The sequence below is a fragment of the Anticarsia gemmatalis genome, chromosome 13 (assembly GCF_050436995.1).
Source record: "Anticarsia gemmatalis isolate Benzon Research Colony breed Stoneville strain chromosome 13, ilAntGemm2 primary, whole genome shotgun sequence".
Lineage (NCBI taxonomy): Eukaryota > Metazoa > Arthropoda > Insecta > Lepidoptera > Erebidae > Anticarsia > Anticarsia gemmatalis.
Window position 1 is genome coordinate 11,144,943 of NC_134757.1, and position 23,340 is coordinate 11,168,282.

The following is a 23,340-nucleotide window of genomic DNA, read 5'->3' on the forward strand; positions in this document are numbered from 1 at the left end:
AGAATTTCTGAAGACTGTATGTATATTCTAAAATATCTTGCCTTATGACAAAGAATATTCTTTTACAGAAAAGTCGATCTTTAAATCAAAACAGGAAAACAAGTCAAACAAGGAAACTTACTTGTAAAGAACATTTTCTGAGTGATTCCAGCTTTACCCTTTAAATAAAGTAAAAAAATCAAGGCAGAAGTTAAGTATCAATGAGGAAAGTATTTAGTCCTAATGAGTAGTGGTTCTTAATGTGATGGTAGTGAGGGCTATAAACTTGGTTATAGAAGAAAACGTTATATAGTTTAATGATAGTAAAGTTCTATATTGCTGGAAGTTTTTTGTTGGTCGGCTAAAAACACAAATTCCTTACTAACTTATAAAAACTACAAGGAACTTAATTCGAGTATACAATTTTATCGATATTCCTTGATTTTTCGAGAACACACCACTACCATACCATCTTTGAGTAAAGTTTTTCAAAAAAATATATCTCGTTGAAAACCTTATATTTTTCTTTTAAGGTTAGCTAGTTATACCTGACCAAAAATTGAAACCTAAAAAAACATATTACTTGATAATTATTCTATGATCGCGAATTTCACTCCATACACCGAAAATACTATCTAAAAATAAACGTATTCATCCGCAATTCGGATGAAACCCGTCTTATCTCAGTTCCTTAGTTACACAGTGGCATACATGTGAGGAACCAAGAATAATTAGTGGGGCTTATATTCGTTTCATTGTGCAAATGGCAGGGACTCGAGCCGTCCTTGCCACTGAATGGATTTACCAAATTAGCTTTACCACGTCTTTAGGTGGTACGACACGATTTGAAGACGATGTGAGAACGATAATGGCATGACATGAGGAAAAATTATGGTATTATGGTATTAAAGCGATACGACTGACTTTGTCATCCAAACATTGGCACTGTTACGTGCAACCGATAGACGCATAATCATCTCTATCCTTCCGCGCTTACAAAACATACGTCTTATTGTAGATATGGTATTAGTTATCCCTTCTGCAAGTATATAAGTATTTTGGACGGTTTGGTTCCGACATAAAATAAAGAAGCCACAAATAGACTGGATACAAACATTAAAGTCGCTATATTTGCTAACACAAGAAATCTACAAGAGTACGGGCAATGCTTCTCTCATCAATTATTATTAATAGCTTATTCAGGTGTGGATGTAAAATAACTTCAAAATGATTAACGTAATGACTGAGTGCTTCTAGTGACAACCGGTTTTAATTTTTCTTTTTAGTCTACATTAGTGTCCGCATACCATGTTTATTACATCACTCTGAAACTTACTGTCTGTAGATAGCCTTAAAGAAACATGTTTGTAACAAAACATGGTACATCGGTTAGTTCACTTTTTACTTATCGCCTAATATAAAAGTGATAATCATAACGATCTTGGCACCATAGTTGGTATTGACAAAAGAGCTTGATGGCTCGGCAATTATCTAATTATACTCATTATGTCTCCCGCCTGTAATCTCTGACTGAATGAGCTTGGTAACAGTGACGGGATGAAAGAACTTCTCAGAGACGTTTGATTGGTTATAGGGTTCAGGATCCTTGTAAATGGGAAAAAGAAGAATTCTTGCGTCGAAGTTCGCGAATTTTTTTTTTTGTTATATACATAAAATAGTTACGCATACAGCTTTGAAAGCTTTGATATTTGTCTATCATATATAGTAGTTTTATGTAAAGACATACTCTTTTTTGATATTGATATTTTATTGTGTAAAAAGATAAAAAAAATCTTAGCAAATTATAGTTTACCCAGTATTTTACTTTCTAGCAATTATTTTGATAAAAGTATAATCTACTGCGAGTTGGGCAGTGCCATTACGTCAGTAGTTAAAAAAAAGACATACATACATAATATGTCATATAACATATTGTGAGGAGCCTACCTATCACGTTTCGCCAGTTATCGTTTTTTAAAAGGCATAACACTAGATGCTAAGGCAATATTAAGGTGCCAAGCGCACGACACCGCAGCACTCCTAAAAAATACTCTTACCCCTTAAAGAAAAAACCTAATCCATTACCTTCAAAACTCACTCACTATAAAAGTACAGAAACCCAGACGTAAATGTAATGTGCTCTCATTCAGTCATTCAGTCATTCAGTCATTCCGCGTGAATGTGAGCTCATCACCAAATCTTACTCTTTGACGGTTTCTAGGTCAGCCTGAAGGATCTCACTCGTTTGAATGCATTGAAGACGGTGTCAGCCTTTGACACAAAGAATAGTAAGCCGTAATTGTGGACTGGGCTTCAAACATTTTGAGACGAAGAGTTAAACAGACGATTTTTTCTGTGTGATCTAAAAATAACAAAAAAGGTGTATTTTTAAAGTCGGTGCCTAAGTTTCTGTGACCGGATTTATAAATAAGTAATTTTTTTCTCGGTATTATTTTAGTAAGCCAATGAGTGGGTGTGTGATATTAATGTAGTTTTGTAAATAAAATGAAGTAGTCTCTATACCTGACTAAATTATATGAAACAGTGAAATTTTGTTGAGGCACGTATCTTTTTTTAAAAAAACTGTCAGTATTCCGACAACATAAAATATAGAATCAATTGCAAGCATAAAATATTTCGAAGCAAAAACTGTCCGAAATGCCAATATTTTTTGCAAGTTAGGCGAAAAACAAATTTTCTTTTTTATTTGAACTGCGTCACAAACAGCATAGCTAACAAACTTGGCTGGATTTTCTGTTTTACAATTTAGTTGACATTTAGCACGACAGGGGTGCACAACTGCACACCTGCACAACTGACGTGACTCGAGCAATCGCACTAAAAGCCGCCGAGTGTTTGTCACACCTGCACTGTATGGCTAGTCAGAGCTACTCAAGTGTACAGACTGCATACAAATTTTATTTTTGAAAATTCAAATTGGAGTGGTGTTGTAAATGTGCGAATAACGGACACGAAGTCCCATCAGACTGGAAAATATCACAAAATTTTTGTTAAGTAATTTTTGTTTTTTTTCGTGTGGATTAACTTTTCTATTCCATGGTAAATCCACATCGACTATAGTTCAATATTCAAATTTTTACTATTCGTTGTGTATTTCCCACGGTCACGTATGTGTAGAATATTTGCTAAAAATGTTGATAATATTATCATGCAACCAAATCTTACCCCAAAATGTAAAAAAAAGTATAATACCCATGAAAAGGCAATCAGCGCCAGCACGACTGCTATCTCGGTGCTAAATTTCATCAAAATCGGTTCAGCAAGTAATAGCGAAAAATACAGATAGATAGACCGCCAGACTCACATTTACACTATTATAAGCCTAATTTACCCAATAAATTACGCACACATTTTACGTACTAAATAACCTGCACCGCACCTTATATTAAATAACTAACCTATGTACTCCAGCTGACCCATTTAACTAAGTGTCAGTAATTTCATCAGCCGTGTCATGAACTATTTAAAACCGCTGGGTTATGTAGAAGGGTCCTTAATGGCTAATAAAATTATAATTGTTGCTACAATATTCATTACGGTGTCACGCACCAGTTTAATATGCAGGTAAATCGTGTTAAGTTTTGACAGGTGACAGTTTTGAATAAAGTAGAATAACATGTGGTATTTGTGGCTTGACATATAATAGGTAATTGGGTAGGTAGGTTAACAAAAAAAATATTAAACTTGTACTCTTAAAAGGTTCATCCAAAATGCTCACGCTGTGCATTTTTTACGAAAATAATGTTGAATTATTGCAGACTGAAACATTTTAATAGGCACTCATTTGATAAGTACCAATAAGAATAAGACACTGTGACGTCACTGTTGTTTTTCTATACTAAAATGTGTTTTTGACATTTCATATAGACTAGCTGATTTGACTGGTAGTCAACTACCGTATTGTAACTTTTTAAATTGCGTGTTGCATGCCTATAATTATGATAGTATACGGGTTTTAACGCGAATGCGCATTTTATCTTAGAATGTCTGACGTTTTGGCGCACGTTACACTGCTGTAGGCTGACTGAACCAGTGATGACAGGACTCCGTGTCACACGATGTCGATGTCATCAGCTTAGTAATTGGGCATGTAGCCATTTTGAAACAAAAATATAATTAAGCGAAATATGATAACTTCAGTATACTACCTACTAGATAACTAATTTAGGTTGGAAAATTTTCGACTGCTATGTATTTTGAGGTCAAATTAAATTGTTTTATGACCTTGATAGTAATTTAGTTTCAAAATAAATATTTAAACGTTTCATTGATTTATACTAAAACTTTTAATTTACGCACAAAATCAACTCAAAATTAAATCACGGGCAATTAAGTCGAAAACTTCGACCGACTCCATAATTCATTAGTTGTATAAAACTTTTTCTATTAGAATGTGTAATTGCTAATTAGGGCTAGGTTACACTCGCTCGTAAAGTCCGGTTCTCATCAACCCCGTATTAGTATTCAGAGGTCGAAACTTTGGCAACCATCACTCAATGGTTAATGTTATCCGACCTTCCATATAAATTAAACTAAGCCTCCAGTCCTGCTGTCATTATTAACTTTAACAATCGCTGGTCCCCCGCGTACGATGCGACCAAAAAGTTTTCGGGAACCTATCTGTGTGTTGCCAAAGGAAAATGTGTTTTAATTTACACAAATTGACCTCAAAGGATCGGAAGGGTGTCAGACTTTTAACGGCATGAAGTAAATAAATTAAAAATACTCGCCCCGTTTAATGAAGTTCGTTTATGAATAATGTGAGGATAGAGATAATTTCCGGAGCGTTTGAGGTTGCGGTCAAGTGTGGTATTGATTGGCTTTACTTGATGTTCCTTAGGCTTTATACTAGACATCTAAGCTGTTCTGATAGCCAATTGCACTTTTCGGTCGGTAAATTATAGATTCATGGTAATTTTATAGATTGGTATTTGAACTAAGCGTCCCCATGCTTCGGAGGGCACGTGACGTGTTTGACACAACTACTTTACTTTGGATATACGATTTTTTATATGATCGAGATAAATAGTGCATTCCAAGGCTCTACTTGTCGGGCTACAAATGTCGTGGTTAGAGAATTAAAATGTTTAAACATGATAGAAAGTTAAAATCTCCTCCAACCTTCAAAAATATTAAGTTAATTTAAAAGTAATATTACTTAAGATTTTTCAAAATTAAGTCTTTTAATTTAATTTAAGTGGGACGAGTGGCTGTCAAAGTTGTCAGAACAGTGTAAGGTCAATGGCACAGTTCATTGCTCTTTTCCTATTTATTTTAAGTATTTATAGAGTAATTAGTACATGAGAAGTAAGTGTACCGTAAGGCTAGGCTACTAGGCTTGTATTCATTTGAGATGAGTTCTTGCCCAGAACTCGGGTCAGAAATGGGTAAAAAACGGTGTGTTATTTTTATAATATTCACAATCGTATATTTAAAAACCTGAAATGATTTTTTCTCATCGACATAATTAAAAATATCAATTTGATATCAAGAGTAAAGATCCATTCGATATCCATGATATCATATTGATTATTATATCTGTCAGATTGCTTCTGTGTCGCGATTGGTAGTGTATACGACTGCCAACCACGAGGTCCCGGGTTATTATTCTGAATAGTGGTCTGGAGTTTGATAACGCGCATGATACAAGGCAAGGCTCGCCCTTTATCACATGGGACTCAACATCATCAATGGCGAAACGTGGGTATAGGTATTTCATACACTTCTGCCTACATGCTTGGGTATAACTGGCTTATATTATTAATTTATGTTTAATGATTATCCTATATGCAAATACATAGCATCACGTCTCTTTCCCATAGGGGTAGACAGAGAACGCCACTTGGTACGATCCATACAACACAAAAACCATTATCCACAAATATAGATATCATTTTAAAACTTATCAACTTTCAAGCCATTTTTATACAAAAATGAATGGTCTCATAAAACTGACGTTAAGGGCTATCATTACGACTCGGATTTATTTTGTGGGAGCTTGTTAATATTCTAATTGATAAAATTGATCGTTGGGACCCTCGTCATAAGATGTCAACGGCAAATGTTTAGAAAAACAAGTTTTATCAGTTGTACTGAATTTATTTTGATGAGCTATCGAGGTTTTTTTTTACACCTGGGAAAAATATTTGTTTAGGAAAAAAAATGGACTGTATGTGACGTGGCTGCGCTACTTTTACCGTTACTTTAACTTTGCAACACTCATGTGTTGCACAGTAAAGTTTACCAAGTTTAAGTTTTACCTGTTCATTAAGATACATATTTAAAATTATGATTTCTACAAGTTGTTTATTCATTTTCTAAAAAATAATGGTGCTACAATTATTATTGCAGTTAAAGTATATGAATCGGAAAACAATATGTTGTAAAACGTATTAAATCTAATGGATCCCAGAAACATACTGGTCGATAACACTCATTACTTAAAAAACAATTACAACAATACATTCTTACAATCAACCATTTAATTTTCTCCAGACAGTATTTTTTATACCTTTTATTCATAAGCTATTTTACGCATAATTTTTAATGACACATACCAAAAACATACACTATTATCTAATTACCACCAAAACTAAAACCGTAACCCACATTCCCAAAACAAATCGCAACTATATTTGATCCTACTTCGTCGTCATATAAAATGTCAACATCATTATTTTTTTGTCTGCTGTCGGTACGAGGGCGTCATTAGACGTATTGTTCGCTATCGATGTTATTCCGCTGTCTTTGCTATGTCTTACGTGGATGTACTGCTGAATTTTGTTTCTTGAGATTAGGAGTGTTTAAGATGTTTTCTTCCTGCACATGCTATCGTTTAGAGTACGTGACACTTCAAATTATTTGGCATCAACAAAAACCTTTCTTTCAAGTTAAGCTTTTTTATACAAACGATAATCATAATTAATAATGTTGTATATGTAATAAATACCGTAGAATTTTCCCAAAGTTACCTCAACTTTGGGAAATTTTGGGGTTAACTTGATTGTAGAAATAAGTACATAGCTCGCATAAAAAGCTAGCGACGAGTTCAGTTTTCCGGTTCTTATACTAAGATTGATGCTTTGAATAAAATTGTAAATTGTTGAATGTTTATTGACTTTAAACATGCCCATTTCTTTCCATTTTAAAGTAACCCCTTGTTTTGCCGGTACTATTGTTCTTTAAAAGTATGCTAGATTGGTCAATTCTGACATCAAACATAATGGCACACGAGTGATATCTGAAAGCGAAATCCATCCAGAATTTGCCAAATTATTCAATACCACCGTCCAAATACGAATATTCTTGAAATCAAAACTGCAGCAAACTAAACTAATCTAAACAGCCCAGTGCCCAATCACTTCAAAAACTTCACCTTACCTTGGGTCTTCACCTTGACTCCTATACAACACAGAAAGACAGACAGACACACATACCAGTGAAACTCAAAACACCCGTCTTTATATGTCTAGGGTCTTCTTATCGTATGGTTAGTGGTCAACTACCAGGACCGAATTTTTACGTGTCCTCTGTGCAAATACCACTGTGCGGTCACCCATTTATAGAATGAACGCGCCAACAGCTGCTTAACTCACAGATCGTTTACCGGCCGGTGAGCGCAACTGGCTATGAGCGCCTTCTTATGGAGCTCTATACGTCTGGATTTAAAACTATTTGTGAATAATTTTCACCATATACTTCGCCAGATAGCATTTAAAAACAAAAATTCAATATCATCCAAATACGAATATTCTTCAAGTCAAAACTGCAGCAAACTAAACTAATCTAAACGGCCCAGTCCCAATTATTGTAAAACTTCACCTAACCTTGGGTCTTCACCTTGACTCCTATACAACACAGAAAGCCACTCAAATCGTAATATCAATAAGCATTAATACAGCTCTTGAACTATTAACAATGAGAGCTCTTTATCGTAAGTGCTTTGTGAGATGCTATTATAAATGTACTTTATTTATTTGTAGTAATGCCAATTATTTGTTTGGTAATATCGTCCCCGTAGAGCGAAAAATCACTAACTAACACTTAAGTGATTTTGAGATACGAGGTGTTTTATGTCTTAAATGACAAAAAAAAATATAACTTTTTTCAGTGATTAGTTATCGATGCATGAAAGGTTTTGTTTTGAAGATATATTAATTAAGTATATGTTATATGTATTAAACCACGAAAATAGTATATAAATTATTAACTGTAAAGGATAATTTGTTTTACCCCAAGGTTTTCCTGTTTATCTGTCACTTAGTTACTTTTCACATGTAGTTAGTTAGTTTTCGCATCAGCATTTAAATATTATACTAGTAACTAAAATCAGTTAGTTATTTTAGGAGTAAAACATATTTTACATAACTATGTCTAAATAAAATACCCAACTAAATAGACTTTGCTTATTTATTAATTTATTGCCTAATTTAAAACTAGTGTCCTATCAGTTGAAAAGTATAAAAGTAAAACAACATTCTTAGGCAACATTTATTGAAAAAAAACTGTCTTTAAGTATACAAAACCTAATTAAAACATAATGAACAAGAACACGTTACAAAATCATCAATAGAACAGCATTAATGATGTAGCCACATCATTTTCCTCTTCTTCCTCGAGCTAAGTGACGTCAGGCTCACATAGCCTATCCAACACATCGTTACTAACAGGTAAAGATTCATACCAAGGATAAAGTTCGCTTGGTATGACACCTTTGACACAAAGATTTAACAAATCTTTCCTTGCAGGGGTGTATTTACCCTAGGGCTAGAAGGGCTATAGCCCGGGCCGGTTTCCTCTCTTGGGTCTGCATCTTGTCGGGGTGAGGGGGCTTAGTAGAATTGAAAGGTTGGGGAAACAGTGATCGCGAGTAACAAAAAATTACTGCGCGTGTCCCTCTGTTTGCAGAGGACACAGGTGCGGGACAGGTGAGCCGTCAGTGGGAGGACGGGCTCAGTAGGCACTCACACTGCCCCGAGCTGACGAAGAGCCAGGCCGCTGCCGCCCTCGTCAACCGTCAGTTATCGTAAATCCGTCCATCCTTGACCGAGAGCCTTGCCTTAACCGGCTGGGTCGCGAGGAGACCACCTCTGTGAAAATCCCGAGTAACTCCAGCAGTGGCGCCCCCTTTAGGGGCCTTGCGTGGTCAGAGTTCATTCGCTTTGCGGGGACCCCCGCGCCAGAAAAACCAGACGCAAGCGGCCACTGGGGCACCTCCCGCCCTCCAGTAGTATAAGGGTCACCGGATTATGGGGCCTCTACCTCGGTGGAACGATACTTGCCACCACACTCGCGGGAACTGTCTGGATAATATAAATTTGAAAACGAACCCAAATGATGTAAGTGGGAGAGGCGAGAAGCTCAAACCCGAGGAGATCGGGGGCAAGAAGCCCAGCCGTATTGACTGCATAGCATAGTTGCGGAGGGTCGGAGCACGCCCAGTTTTAGCAAGTGTCAGACAATGACCCTAAGGACAAATTCACCATCCAGCTGGCGGACACCATCCTCACTCACCACTAGGCAGTAGTGGAGGTGGCCGACAAATCCGGTCACCTCAAGGGTGATCTTTATAAAGTCCCTCAAAGACGCTGCCAGGAACGTCAAACTGGCAGTGTCGGAGTCGAGCAGGCAGTATGCCACGAAGGAGAATTTGGCGCGTCAGGCCTAGAATTATCGCTTGCAAGAGGAGGTCGATCACATGTCACAGGCAACGGCATCAACCCCCGCGCCAGAAAAACCAGGGGCAGCGTCCTCAGCTGTACCTGCTAACGCATTCGCCACGCCACCGCCACCGCACCGCAGCTCACAGGTCTCCGGACCAAGGAGAAGCAGGGTAAACAGCCGCGTCTTACAGTGCAGTGGCTTCCAAACCGCCGTTCACTAAACCGACGGCTGCCAAAGAGTAGCAGCTCGTCGGGGAAAATAGCAAGGCGCCCAAGGCTACGGAAGCCGACAAAAAGGGCAAGAAAATCAAAATCAAATCATTTATTCATTTAGGTCAAATATTGACACTTATGATAGTCGTTACAATTACTGAATCTACCACTAGCTCGGAAAGGGGGTGGAGCCTTATGAGAAGAGCTAGCAAGAAACTCACGGTTATTTATTAGTCTCTGATCATACCGTATGTTGGGAGCACCTACTAGCATGTGATAATAAGAATATGGGCAACAAGTGAGCACATTGGTTGTGAACAATATAAAAGAAAAAAAGTGACAGTTTTATGATTAACATCAAATTGTATGTAACATCACCTATTTGCATCATTAAGTGCCCATATTTTACAATATTTAGACCTACTGCTACTGAGTTTATTTATTTGGCAAAGTTCCCTAATTTCAAAGAATCCTAATCAAGCGAGCGACTATTCCCAAGAGCTATTGTCGTTTAGATACTCATCAATTCTGTAATAAAAGAAGGAGGAAGAAGAAGGCGCCCAATCTTCGGGCTCCAGCTGCAGCTGAAGGCGGCAAAAAGCGGTGCGACATATAGAGACGTTATTAGGGACGCAAAGGACAAAATAAACCAAGCCGACAATGAAATAGTCCGCTTCGGGGTTGCGGCTACGGGAGCTCGAATGTTGAGCTCCCAGGGGTCAGGGACCGGAAAAGCGGATGCCCTGGCCTCTAAATTGAGGAAAGTTATCGGGGAGGACACCTTCCGAGTGTCCAGGCCCACAAAGACCGCGGAACTGAGCATTACAGATCTGGACGACTCAGCCTGCCCAGAGGAGGTGAAGGTCGATTAAAGCCGATTTAATAAATAAAATTGATCAGGACAATGTAAAAAACTAATTTGTTAAAAATGAAAATAAAGTTTAGTTTTTTCATTCCTTGATGGGGCGGAAAGCTAGCGGAGCCCAGGGCGCGCCATCTTAAAATACGCCTCTGTGAGTGACTGCAATAATGCGCGGGCGCGGCGAGGGTCCTAAGGTCAAAGGGCGTAATCTCACTAAGTAGCATCGTATCACGGGACATAGTTACCAACCTTTCATCTAGTAGTGTTTTTGCTGAGTGAAAAGTAGCCAAAACATTTTAATTATAATACTCTAATGTGTTATGTCATCTACAGTCAGGGAAAATATTAACCAGAACACTATAGTTAGTTGTCGTTTTTTCTTTTAAACGTCTGGTCTTAAATAATATAGCTCGAAAAATAATTAATGGTAGTTAGTTACTTTTCGCACAAAATATCACATACAATAAAATTACTAAGTCACTTTGATGAGTTTTCGCATTACTATTTTTTAAGACATGCCTATAGGGAGTAATGCGGAAAAAGTAGATAAGGAACTTTAATGCGTAAGTATCTTTTTCAACAAAGAAGAGAAAAAGTAATCAGGTGACTTAGTTACTTGTAACTCAACTGTCACAAATCAAATAATGTACTTAATTAAGTCTCGCGATTTACATTTTTCTAAATAATTACGTTATGAATACGAGAGTAAGACAGAAATATGGAGAAAAAATTACTGATTTTATTGGTATTTATAAGTCGATTTTGAACATTTTGTTACTTAATGACTTTTCGTTCTACGGGGACGATATACGAACATGATGTTGCACTCTAAGATACTATTTTCTGTTGGTGTGTGTCTATCTGACACGCAATTTCGTGTAAATTAGTAAACCAATATAGATGATAAATGTAATTGATTGGCTTGGATTCGGAGGCTTACTTTTATTCAAACAATTCTAAAGCAGACCCTAAATTGCCATTTGTTAAACACGGGCTGTCTTACAAAACGGCAAATCACGGTATTACGATTACTTCACATTTTTTTACAAATTGTTGCTAACTATTTTTTACAGCAATAAAAATTGGATCATCCTATCTAATCTCAATGGACTCACTCCTTACAAAAAACATTACTGTATTAAAACATATACATATATTTTCATGTATAAAATAAAACTAAAATAATATACCTAGTAATCCTTAAGAAAAATAAACTTTATCTCTAAAACTTCTAAGCGTGATATTCTAAAATAAAATCCAAAAAATATTTTACGAAAAAATCTCTAACTAAATAATCTTTTTCTCTAATATTTACTCAACATAATATAATAAAAGATATTCGTCCTTTGCTCGAGTAAATACAGTCCAAGTTATTCAATAGTTGTAGTATTGCAGTGCTTACAAGATTATTTGAAGAGCTCGTAAGATGTCGGTTGCATCGGCTGAGTGAAGCGATAGAGCGAGTAATGGGATTTTATGACAAAGGCTTTTCAATTGGTACTTGTTGAGTTATGTATTTGTTGGTTAAACTTTGTAAATATTAGACTTTAATATTGACAAATATTAAATTTAAAGTGTGATGAATGTGAAGTCTTGAATATAATTATTTGTTGGTGACTAAGAAACGAGTTGGGCAGACAAAAACTTTATGTCTAAAAAAATACAGTGCTGATAAATAGAAGCAATACAAATCAACATATTAATTTATAATGATTTTAAATCAACATATTTTTAATATCGTTTACGATGGATTCCAGATAGCTTCAACATAATAATTAAGACATCACACTATTGACATAGAGGTCGTGAACCCACCGTTCACCACATGAAAACTTGGCCTTTACACATCGAAACATAAACATCTCAAGTATGTACATAAATAGTCTCAACTCTATACCCATTCCTTAATTCACTTAGCCATGCAAATAAACTCCCTACATAATTTTCTTGATACAACTTGTAACAGCGTAAACAAACGGTGCCTCAAGAGTATTAGCCCTGAGTCCTATTAAGTCTCTTAATAAGACAAGATAAACAAACCCTCTGAGGGACTGAGGATTTCAAATTCGATTCCCGTGTAAAAAGAATTAATGCGATTCCAACCTCTATTGTTTTTGTAACGCTTTCGATTCTCCCCAATTATGTTTTTTTGGGGTAAATGAGGTGGTTTTTGGTTTTCGTTCACGCTTAATTTGATGTGGTTAAAATATTGATTTTTGTTTTATTTTGCTATGGAAAAGGTTTAAATAGCACGCTTAGCAAAAATCGCACGCCTAGATGCAACTTATTTAACGTCGCATATTATCTTACATACTTTTATATACATTAAATCGTTTTCTCTAAAGCTTATATCGAAGTAAAAAGTAATTTCTAATGAAATCGCAACGGAGATAGGAATAGTTTAATAAAAAGCTTATACTGACGTTACGCAGGGAATGTATAAAGCATTTTATACTTGTAACGAAAGGTAGGCAAAGAAGCTGCATAGAATATGTTGGGTAAAAGAGTGATAAATAATGCCATGACAAGGGTATTGAAAAAAGAATACCAAATTTCCTTAACCACAAATTACCTTAACAATATCAAGACCTGTCTACAAATCCTTATTTCAAATTGTTTACAAACAAGAGTGAAAAAGGCATCATAAATAAATAAAAAGCACATGATTAAAGAAACACGTAACCGAGCCGTGAACAAATCTGTTGCATATTTTACTTTTCATCCAATATCGTTGGTGTAAACCCGTCCGCCATCAAGCCGGCTTGTCAGTCAAGACGGTGAGAGATAAAACGCTTGTATTTGAGATAAAATAAACGACTGAGGAATGACTCCCCTCAGGGGTTATGTCGGCCTGTGTGGGGCAAGTTATAAGAGATCACTTTTTAAAAATTCATCACTTAAAATACAAATTTTGTTAAAAATGAAAACATTTTGCTTAAGGCATGATTTTTGTCGTAAGCTTTTTAACACACCTTGTCGGTAAAACTGCTAAGGGATGGTGACTTGACATATCAACTGTAGTTAGTATATGATTATTGTTTAATTTATTGTGCGATTAATACGATTATAAATACTTATCATACGAGTATATGTTGACACTCTGAAAATGATTACCAGGTTCAAAATAGGCTATCTATGCGTTGGCTCCATGGCTATGACTGTGTTAGAGAATAGAGGAATCTTCATTCACCCTAACACACTGGTTACTGGATCTTGCAAACCTTTTCAATTATTCAGTCCCATCATATTAATTAAAAATGTACTTACTAAAATAGCTAAAACTGCATTTCCTTTCATTTTAGCAACAAAATGTAACATATTTATACATTTTAACCAACATATTCATACTTTCATAATCCCCAAAAAATGCCGCGAAAGCAAAAATAAAATAGATTCAAATGAAACTAAAATTATAATCGTGTTGCGGTCCTCCTAATTAACGATAAGAGCATCCGATAATTGCGTGCGGTTACTAATGTATTCCACTGTTAGCCATTAAATTGTACCCTTAATTGTTTGTTAATACTATTTATGTGCAGGTCAACATTTGTAAATATTTAAAGCCGTGTAAGTGCGCTTGTGGGTGGTTTAGTGTCAATAAGAATTAATTTATAATTGGATATTGTGTTTTTAAGTAATGTTACTAAAATGCCTAAAATAGAATATCTGTAGCAAAATAGCTAAGATGGTTGACACGTCGTTACCGTTTTATAAGAGGGGCGTGAGTTCCATTCCTGAATAGGCGAAATTATTTATTACACATAAATGGATTCCAGTGATATTTGATCTCTACGAATCTGTGTAAAAAGAGCACGTATATTGTCAAACAATAACTACTCACACGAAGTATTATCAATTGATGCAAACCGATATTACAGGTTAAAAATTAATTTACAACTTTGCAACAGTATCGTAGAATACTTTATACCTATTAAAACAATTTCATAGATAAATATCAATAGGCTTGTAATGCATGGGACTGTCTTGTTAAACGCGAAACGGGGGTGTTTTTCATACAACTCTGCTTCATATTTTGCACGTAATTTCATAGATTTAATGCTACCAAACTTTGTACAGCTAAATATATATGCTCTCTTTATTCTCATAACTTGAACCACACGAGGGAGGTGCGAAGCGTTGCAAACAGACCCGCTCCTTACAAATGGCATCGAGTGGCTTGGATTTGCGATTGTCCTTACACAGCGCAATACACTCGGAGAATATACCGCTAAACGTTTCCGTTACATCATTTGTTTTACAAACAAATTACCAGATGGAAGTCAGTTTGCTAGGAAATTACTTGATAAGATTACGTGTATTTTATTTTGTTTATATCTTTCCAGGTTTGGCTGCTAAGTGTGGCACTTGACCAGCCCGGAGGAAGATAATTTTGCTCAGTAGTGAAACATAAGGTAAGTAAGTTTTAATTGAATTGTTACAGTAGCAATATATTAATATTTTCAAACTTTATTTAACAATTTGAATCGTTGATTGAATCCTAATTGTATTGAGAAACATTGTGTTTCTATTTAGATCTTCGTGCCATCGTGCGTAATTAGGAAAGAAGTGGACAAGATTTTTAATTATATAAGGGTAAACGTTCTCACTCGTTCTAATGGTAAAAGGAAACGTCGTAATGAAATTGCGTGCTCGTCAGTTTTTTAAAACAAATCTGGAACGGGATCCCAAATCACTATTAAGCACTTCGATAACCTTAAAATGGCCTCTCAATGCCTCATCCGAATATTGAATTGAATTGTGATCAAAAACTACATTTCCTTTTTTCACAACTACAAATATTATAAACCAAGTGGCCCGTGTTAAATAATATTTTATTCATTTCGTTTCAAACAATGTATTGATGTTCCAATGTGTGTACACAACAGCCGCCAAAATGTACCGGGAAAAATCCGATTGTGTTTTATCGCGATTTGATCATTAATTGTGTTTGTTTGTACACAGTTGTGTATTTTTATGCGGTGTGTACTTTTTGTGTGTGTTCGGATTTAATTGTGTACGCGTAGCCAGTGAGTTTGTTCCGATTGTGGCTGTTAATTGACTGTTTAGGAATTTGAAACATTGTTGTTTGTATTGCGGGGTTGAGTTTATTTACGTTAAGCAATATAATCGTATCAGGGTATTCGTTACGTTTATATCAGGGTAGCACTATATTTAGTAAATTAATACGTCTATGAACGAATGTCTTTTTTTTTATTCTAAGTTACTGGTCCTGTAAGTTATCAGTCGTGTTAGTCTTCAATAGTGAATAGCAGTTTTAATTGTCTTATTGGCTTTTTATGCATAACTCACATACTCACCAAAGTATTGAGAAGATTCATGACGTCAAATGACCAAGTAGTCTAAAATTTACAGTACACTTTACCATTAAACTAAAAATAAGAAATCGCACGTTCGTTGCATGGTCATTCGGTAGTCTAAAACTACCTTAATTTTATTCCTTATAATCTATTGTAAGCATCAACTTCTATCAATTTATATTCACGTACTTAAACTATACAGTACCAATACCTTCTCTCCCATAACCCCATAGAGTATAAAACCTTGAAGCAAGCTGTGAGACGCGTACGGATTAGCCGGAATTAATCCGGTATCGAGGCGGGTCGATAGGACGCCGTCAAGGGCGAGGCTGAAGAATCGGAACTGTTTATACCGCTTTGTGTTAGTTTAGGGACTAGTAGACTGGGAGTACGTTCTGAAAATTAAAAGACGGAGTTTGAAAGCGTTGTCTCATATTCTGATAATGGTTCCAGGAGAACATTTGAAAATTTTAAGATAGATGGTTGAAAGTGATCTTTTGCATTCTAGGAAAGTTTGAAGGTAGAATTAAAAAAATCATTGTGTTGCAGTTTAGGTTTTCGATTGTTTTTTGTGTGACTCCGTGTTAAAATGCATGCTTTGATTATATTAGGTAGAGGTCTGACGTCTAAACTATTACAGGTCCAACCTTGTTAATTATGATATCGAACGTAAAAAGAAATATTTGCGTTATAACATTTTTATAAGACTTTAATATAATAAAGTAAATTATGGGGTGTTTCTCGTTATAAGAAAAAATAATGTAATAATAATATTTTTAGGTATTTTAAATGGTAGCAAATACTTTATTTTACAGACTATTACGGCACAGCTAGGAAAACAGCAGCTGCCAGAGCGCAACAAAATTATGTTTTTCTTTTATTTAATTTATTTTTACATTATACGTTAAAGTATAAAAGATTTCTATTGTAATATAATATATTGCAGTGTTTTTCAGCGCCTTAAAAATAGACAGGAGAAAACCTTTTTAGTCTCTTAGCACCAATATCCTTTCCCAAATCTAGATAAAACAAGAAACCTAGACAATGATTTGTCGTTTGTATAAAAAATCACTTCGCCCTGAAATCCCAATTGATTTTTAAATTAGAAGCTTTAGTTTAGACAGCGGATAGTCGTTAATTTGTCACTTGTCTACAAACTTCCAAACGTTTAACTTAGGGCCATTGCAGTCACGCAACTTTTAGTAGCAGTGATTGGCGATTTTGCGTCTGTATTGATACTGCATTTTGGCAGCTCTCCGCGTTTCGGAACAGTTTTAAGATTGTAATAAAGATTCTATTTAGACTGAATGCAGTATCGAAATCGCGCGATTTAGCGTCTATTCCGTTGCTGGATCGATTTACTTGATTTGTTTCGTACATGCCAAATCGGATGCCGATTAGTGCCGATATGAAGTATACATATGAATGTGTGTGCGTAGTTAAGCATGTAGCCACTGTGTCCAGCTTCAGAAATGCAGCTTAAGTGCCAGGTTTGGCTATTTTAATTGTGCAATTTTTTTACTTAGATGCTGCATTTTTATGCTGTTTCTAAAAAGCAAGTTAATCGCAAATCGCCGTTACTAAAAGTGGCATGCTTGCAACAGCCCTTAGCTACTAAAACTCGGTAGTATTATAAAGATTAGTAAGTATATTTTTTCTGCTACGAATGTTGAGCTTGTACTTTTTGAATTATATATTTAAATGTGAGTGATAAGGGTTGCGGATTTCATCACCGCGTGTGACAGATATTAGGTTTAATCTTTGTAAAGAGGGTATGCATGTTTGCTTGTATAAGGAAGTGTGCCTTTTTGTATGTGTGTGTGTGTGTGTTCGTTTTGTATACGTCTTTGTTTCCGTAAAATAAGGAAAGGTTGCTTACTTTTTCTGATTCCAGAAAAAAAGAAGGATATTTACCGATTACTCAGCCATCTGTGGACGAATTTTTGAACTAATATATTTTTTAAAGCAGTTTTAAGCACTCGCCGTGGTCCCTGTCAGCATGGGACCACGGCGAGTGCAACCTCCGCCGAAACGTTAGGCATTTTAAGGTAAAATGCGTGTTCGCGTTAATTCCCGTATCCTATTATACATTATACATGCAACGCGAGAGTTTAAAAGTTATGATTTTTAAATTACAAGATTTAGTTTAGACAGCGGATAGTCGTTAATTTGTCACTTGTCTACAAACTTCCAAACGTTTAACTAGGGCCCTGGCAAGCACGTAACTTTTAGTAGCAATGATTGGCGATTTTGCGACTTAATCGATGCTGCATTTTGACCCGTCTGATATAACATCTTAGAACTAATAAAATGTCGTCTTTAAGAGATCTACATTAAAGATTTGTTTACTTATGTGCGTTTGGAATCACGCGATTCAGTAACAGTTCTGATGCTGAACCGGTTTGGCTGTGGTATTACATAGATGCTAAATTGATGCAATCGGTATCTGGATGTATGGGAGTGTAAAGTTACAACTTTCAGCAGCTTCAAGCTTTCGAAAAGCGACTCGATCGTTTGTAAAGTCTGAGCTCTGCATATAGCTTAAAAGCAGTTAATTGGCTAACACTATAAGTAGCATGTCTGCAATAGCCCTTAGCTAATAAGACTCGGTAGTATTATAAAAATTAGTAAATTTTTTCTGTTACGAATGTTGAGCTTGTACTTTTTGAATTATATATTTAAATGTGAGTGATAAGGGTTGCGGATTTCATCACCGCGTGTGACAGATATTAGGTTTAATCTTTGTAAAGAGGGTATGTATGTTTGCTTGTATAAGGAAGTGTGCCCATTTGTGTGTGTGTGTGTGTGTTCGTTTTGTGTACGTCTTTGTTTCCTTATAACAAGGAAAGGTTGCTTACTTTTTTCTGACTCCAGAAAAAATAAGGATATTAACCGATTACTCAGCCATCTGTGGACGAACTAATATATTTTTTAAACAGTACTCAACTTACTTTTAATTTTTTTAAGCCACAGCCATTGTAAGCTACGCCGTAATGTCAAAAATCCTAAGGTTAAATGCGTGTTCGCGTTAATTTCCGTAGTCTCATAACTCTTGTACTCAGATAAACTTTATTTGCAGAAGTCAGTTTTCTTTAAGCAAGTTTTATAAATAATTAAATTTAACCCATTAACGTCCCACTGCTGGGCAAGGGACTCCTCCCATAATGAGGGAGGGGTGAGACCTTGAGTTCGCCATGTTGGCCTAGTGTAGGTTGGGGACTTTGCATGCCCTCAATAAATGTATTATTTATTTTATGTTGAAAAATTGTAAATATCAAGCGTTTTAAGTCCTAAATTCTTCTAAATCGTGCTCACACTTGCGGCACCCAAACATCGACAACAACATTACTAAATCGGGTCACGTCCCTAGTACTTATAAAAGATCCGTGTGACAGGGCACAGCCCTATTTACCCAGATTGACGGTACGTACTCGTGTGAATCTGTTGGGCCTTTTTTCATTTTGTTTTTCTGTTTTTTACGAAGTGATTTTGGGAGAATATGGTGTTTGTATTGATAGATTTCAAGAGGCAGGGTATTTTTATCATTTTAGCCAGTTGGGAATTTTTTTCGTGTATCTTGGCGTACAAAAGTATTTGAAAATAATTATTGAAGTAATTGCTATTCTTTATCAATAACATAATAATGGGTAAATAATTTATCGTGGTTTCATTATTAATATAGTAATATAATTTTATTCTACATTCTACAACAGAATAATCATATCTAAATGTACCAGTTTGAGTAGACCAATTAACAATTAGAAAATTCGCATTAATTTGTAAATGAAGATAGTTTCATTATCTCAACTAAGAAATAGATAGAACCCAATTCCAACAATCTTTAATATTCGTAGTAATCAAGAACGAATAAGTGAAATTCGTGATAATGACTCATTTACAAAAATAGCCTACATTTTAGTCTAAATTAAGGCTATAAAACGGAAATTAAATAAAAAACCACTACGTGCTAAGTACCCTGTACCCTAAAGGTGACGCCACATTATTGCGCTACGTTGCGTTCTCGCAACGGATCAACGCATTGAATGCAACATCGTCGTGGCGACGACGCAGCTCATAAGGATGAAGCACTAAGTCTTTAGCAGATGAATGCTGTCTATCGTGCCCTTAAGCTCCGACAGCGCAGCAAATCAGTCTCCTCTGTTACTCTTCCTCATTAGAATCAATTAATCCTTTTTCATACGACGCAACTCTTTAATCTCGCTTGTAAATTGAAATATATGGGAAGCTATAGTGTCGTTGTAACATCAACCCAATAGACTAATAAAACCTTAGTATAATATGCCGCGTTTTTTTTTTTCAATATATGAGACACGACGCAGCGTTTAAGCAACGAAAACGCAACGCAACGAAATGTGGTCTCTCTCTAAACTGAGCTCTCAACAGAATGGGATTCAAAAATCTCTTAATACTCAACAGCAATTTCGTTAAAAAATATCCAACTTTTTTACCCAATTAACATTCTAAAGTAATTAGGGAGTTTAATTTTGAAATAATTGTATTTTTCACAACGTTTTCGTTTTGTTTCAAAGCGATTTTGTTTAGGTTACCATTTGTACTTACTGTTTGGCACTGTTCTGTATTGGTAGAGTATATGGTAGTTTAATAAATAGTGAAATTAATAGATATCATGCAGTCATATTATTGCTGAATAAGATTCTCCAATAGTAGCCTTTCCACACAAACTATGGTAAAGCGAGTTTAACATTTAAAATTTAATGTGAAAATGGTTACTACGGGGCCCGCTAGAGGCCGGACTGATCGGATTTTCATACAAAATGTGTCGATTGAGAGTCGGGTCAATAGAAGTAGCGAGCCGTCTCTGGGCTTTTCGTGTCAAATCGGTTTTTTCGAGGGAATTTTGTAATAACTATCAAAAAAGTAATACAACTACACTACCTACTATAAAATACCCTCATAATGACTAAAACAAAATGAACAATTCAAAAATAAACAGACCAGACCAAATTAGATTATAACCAGTCCCGTAGGCCTAATTTTAATAATTCCAGAATCTAAAATTTGTAAGAAAATTACTAATTTTCTTGAGCCATATTTTTTACTCAGTCCAATTTAGTAAAGCGACACTTGAAAGTACTTTAGCAAAATCGACTAAAATATTAAAAGAGTCCTGATTTAGTATTTAATACTTTCTAAGCACTTAATTGAAATAAAACGTTTTAGACTATCGTTTTTATAGTTATTAGGCTAAGTCTAGAGAGATGGAACATGTCATGTAAGATTAAAAACCTGCCAAGAGCGAGTTGCGCACGGAGGGTTGTGTACTATTATTATTTATAAAAAGGCAACAAATATGTTTCTTGCGTGAGAGTCAAAGTATTTTTTGTTGTCAAAGCGGCCACAGTAATTCATCATCTGTGAATATTTCCAACTTTTCTAACATTTATGAAATACACCCTAGTGACATACAAACACACATTTCCCGCTTTACCTTTTGGGAACACAACCCTAAAAATGACATGTAATTTAGCACTACTTGCAGCAGATAGCATTACACATTATCAGTTCATGGCCTAATATTGGCAGATTGGAAAGTTGGACGAAAAAAGCTTATGAGGTTAATGGCATCAAATCGATGAGAAAGGTTAAATAAAAAATACACCTGTGTTTTTTGAAGGGGTCAAATTAAATACGGAGCTGGTTTTAAAGTATTTTTACAGCACCGTTCATGTTTAAGTTTTCTGTTTTAGCGATCATTACATAGCAGATATGTACATATACAGTTCACGCGTTTAAAGTACGATTCCCAAGTTAGAAATAGTTTATAAGAAGATTAAGTTATGTCTATAGTAATATTTTCAACTAAAAGAAGGAATTTGGTAAAAGCCAAATATAACTGTTATCTCGCCAGAAATATTTAATGTGTTCAATACACCTCCATCTTTTTGACGATTTTTTGAAGTTGACACCTCCCACGGTCGCAGGTTCGAACCCAAGGCAACACAATGACTTTTCGAAGTTATGTGTGTATTAGAAATAATTATCACATGCTCCAACGGTGAAGGAAAACATCGTGAGGAAACCTTGCATGCCTAAAATTTGTTTAATACATTTATTGAGGGCATGAAAAGTCCCCAACCCGCACTTGGCCAGCGTGGTGGACTCAAGGCCTAATCCCTCCCTCATTACGGGAGGAGACCCTTGCCCAGCAGTGGGACATTAATGGGTTAAATTTATTATGTTATTATTTTACACCTCCATCTTTACTTAAACCCTTATTTAAAATAGACGTAAGAATAATATTCTTTCGTCTTACCAAAGATTTTTCCCATCGATTTTCCACTCAAACGTCCACAAAAACCCGCCTCATGAACCGAGAAAACATTAAGTGGTCCACAACAGCTAGTGTTGCCACTAAACTAAAAGGACACGGGGTTAACTAGCAAAAAGAGGGTGAACTATAATTAATAGTTGGCAACTAAACTTACCCACCGATTTAGACTAATGGCGGATCATTAGTTTAAGAGTTAACTGGCCACTTTGGTTAGACGATTTTGGGATGAGTCGTGCTAATTATGATTTGAATACTTCAAGTTTTTTATTTATACTCTTATTGAAACGTTGGAGGTTTATTTATAGTCTTCTTTGTACTTGTTTAGTAGTTTCCTAACGACGATTTTAGATAATTTTAAATGTACTATTTTTATATGCAAATACAGTATTAATCATGTGGCTATACTAATATATGGTTAGCCATAAGTTACGCTTACCGAAGAATTGTCATTTGCAGTGTTTTCATCCCATGGAAACGTTTCTGAGGTACATTTAGCGGTAGTTTATGTATTCAATTCAATTTAACTCATACAAAAATAAACGCAATTGGATAGATAAACTACCGATAAATGTACTCAGAAACCGGGCATTAGTCAATTCCAGTTGTCGTCAGGTAACCAAAATAACTGTCTCTAAACCGTGATTATATCACCACTTAGAGACGGTATGAACGGATGTTTTGAAAAAACTTTGACACTAAGTTAACCACCTACACGATAAATAAACAGTCTAACGTTGACGTTTATCAGATAACAATCCAAACGTACAACAGTATTTACTAAAAAAATATATAAAGAAATAAAAATCTTGCACTGTGCTACTTAGACGCGTCTCAAAAAATCACCTTCAATTTTCCACAAAGGAAATACAATTTCATTCTTAAAGCTCACAAACATTTCAATAGCAGTTCTAGTCCATTTAGAATAGAACGAACTCTTAATACAGCCTTTTACTCGATAAGAATCGTCTAAAT

At 35.5% G+C, this 23,340-nt stretch overlaps 1 long non-coding RNA gene across 1 annotated transcript in view; it reads left to right on the forward strand.

The window, feature by feature from the left end:
* Positions 1 to 15,107, forward strand: part of LOC142977793 (uncharacterized) — a 236,264-nt gene extending 221,157 nt beyond the window's left edge. The window contains exon 4 of the long non-coding RNA XR_012959724.1: positions 15,081 to 15,107. This is a non-coding gene — a long non-coding RNA (uncharacterized LOC142977793). The remainder of the gene's footprint in view (positions 1 to 15,080) is intronic.
* The last annotated feature ends 8,233 nt before the right edge of the window (positions 15,108 to 23,340 follow it).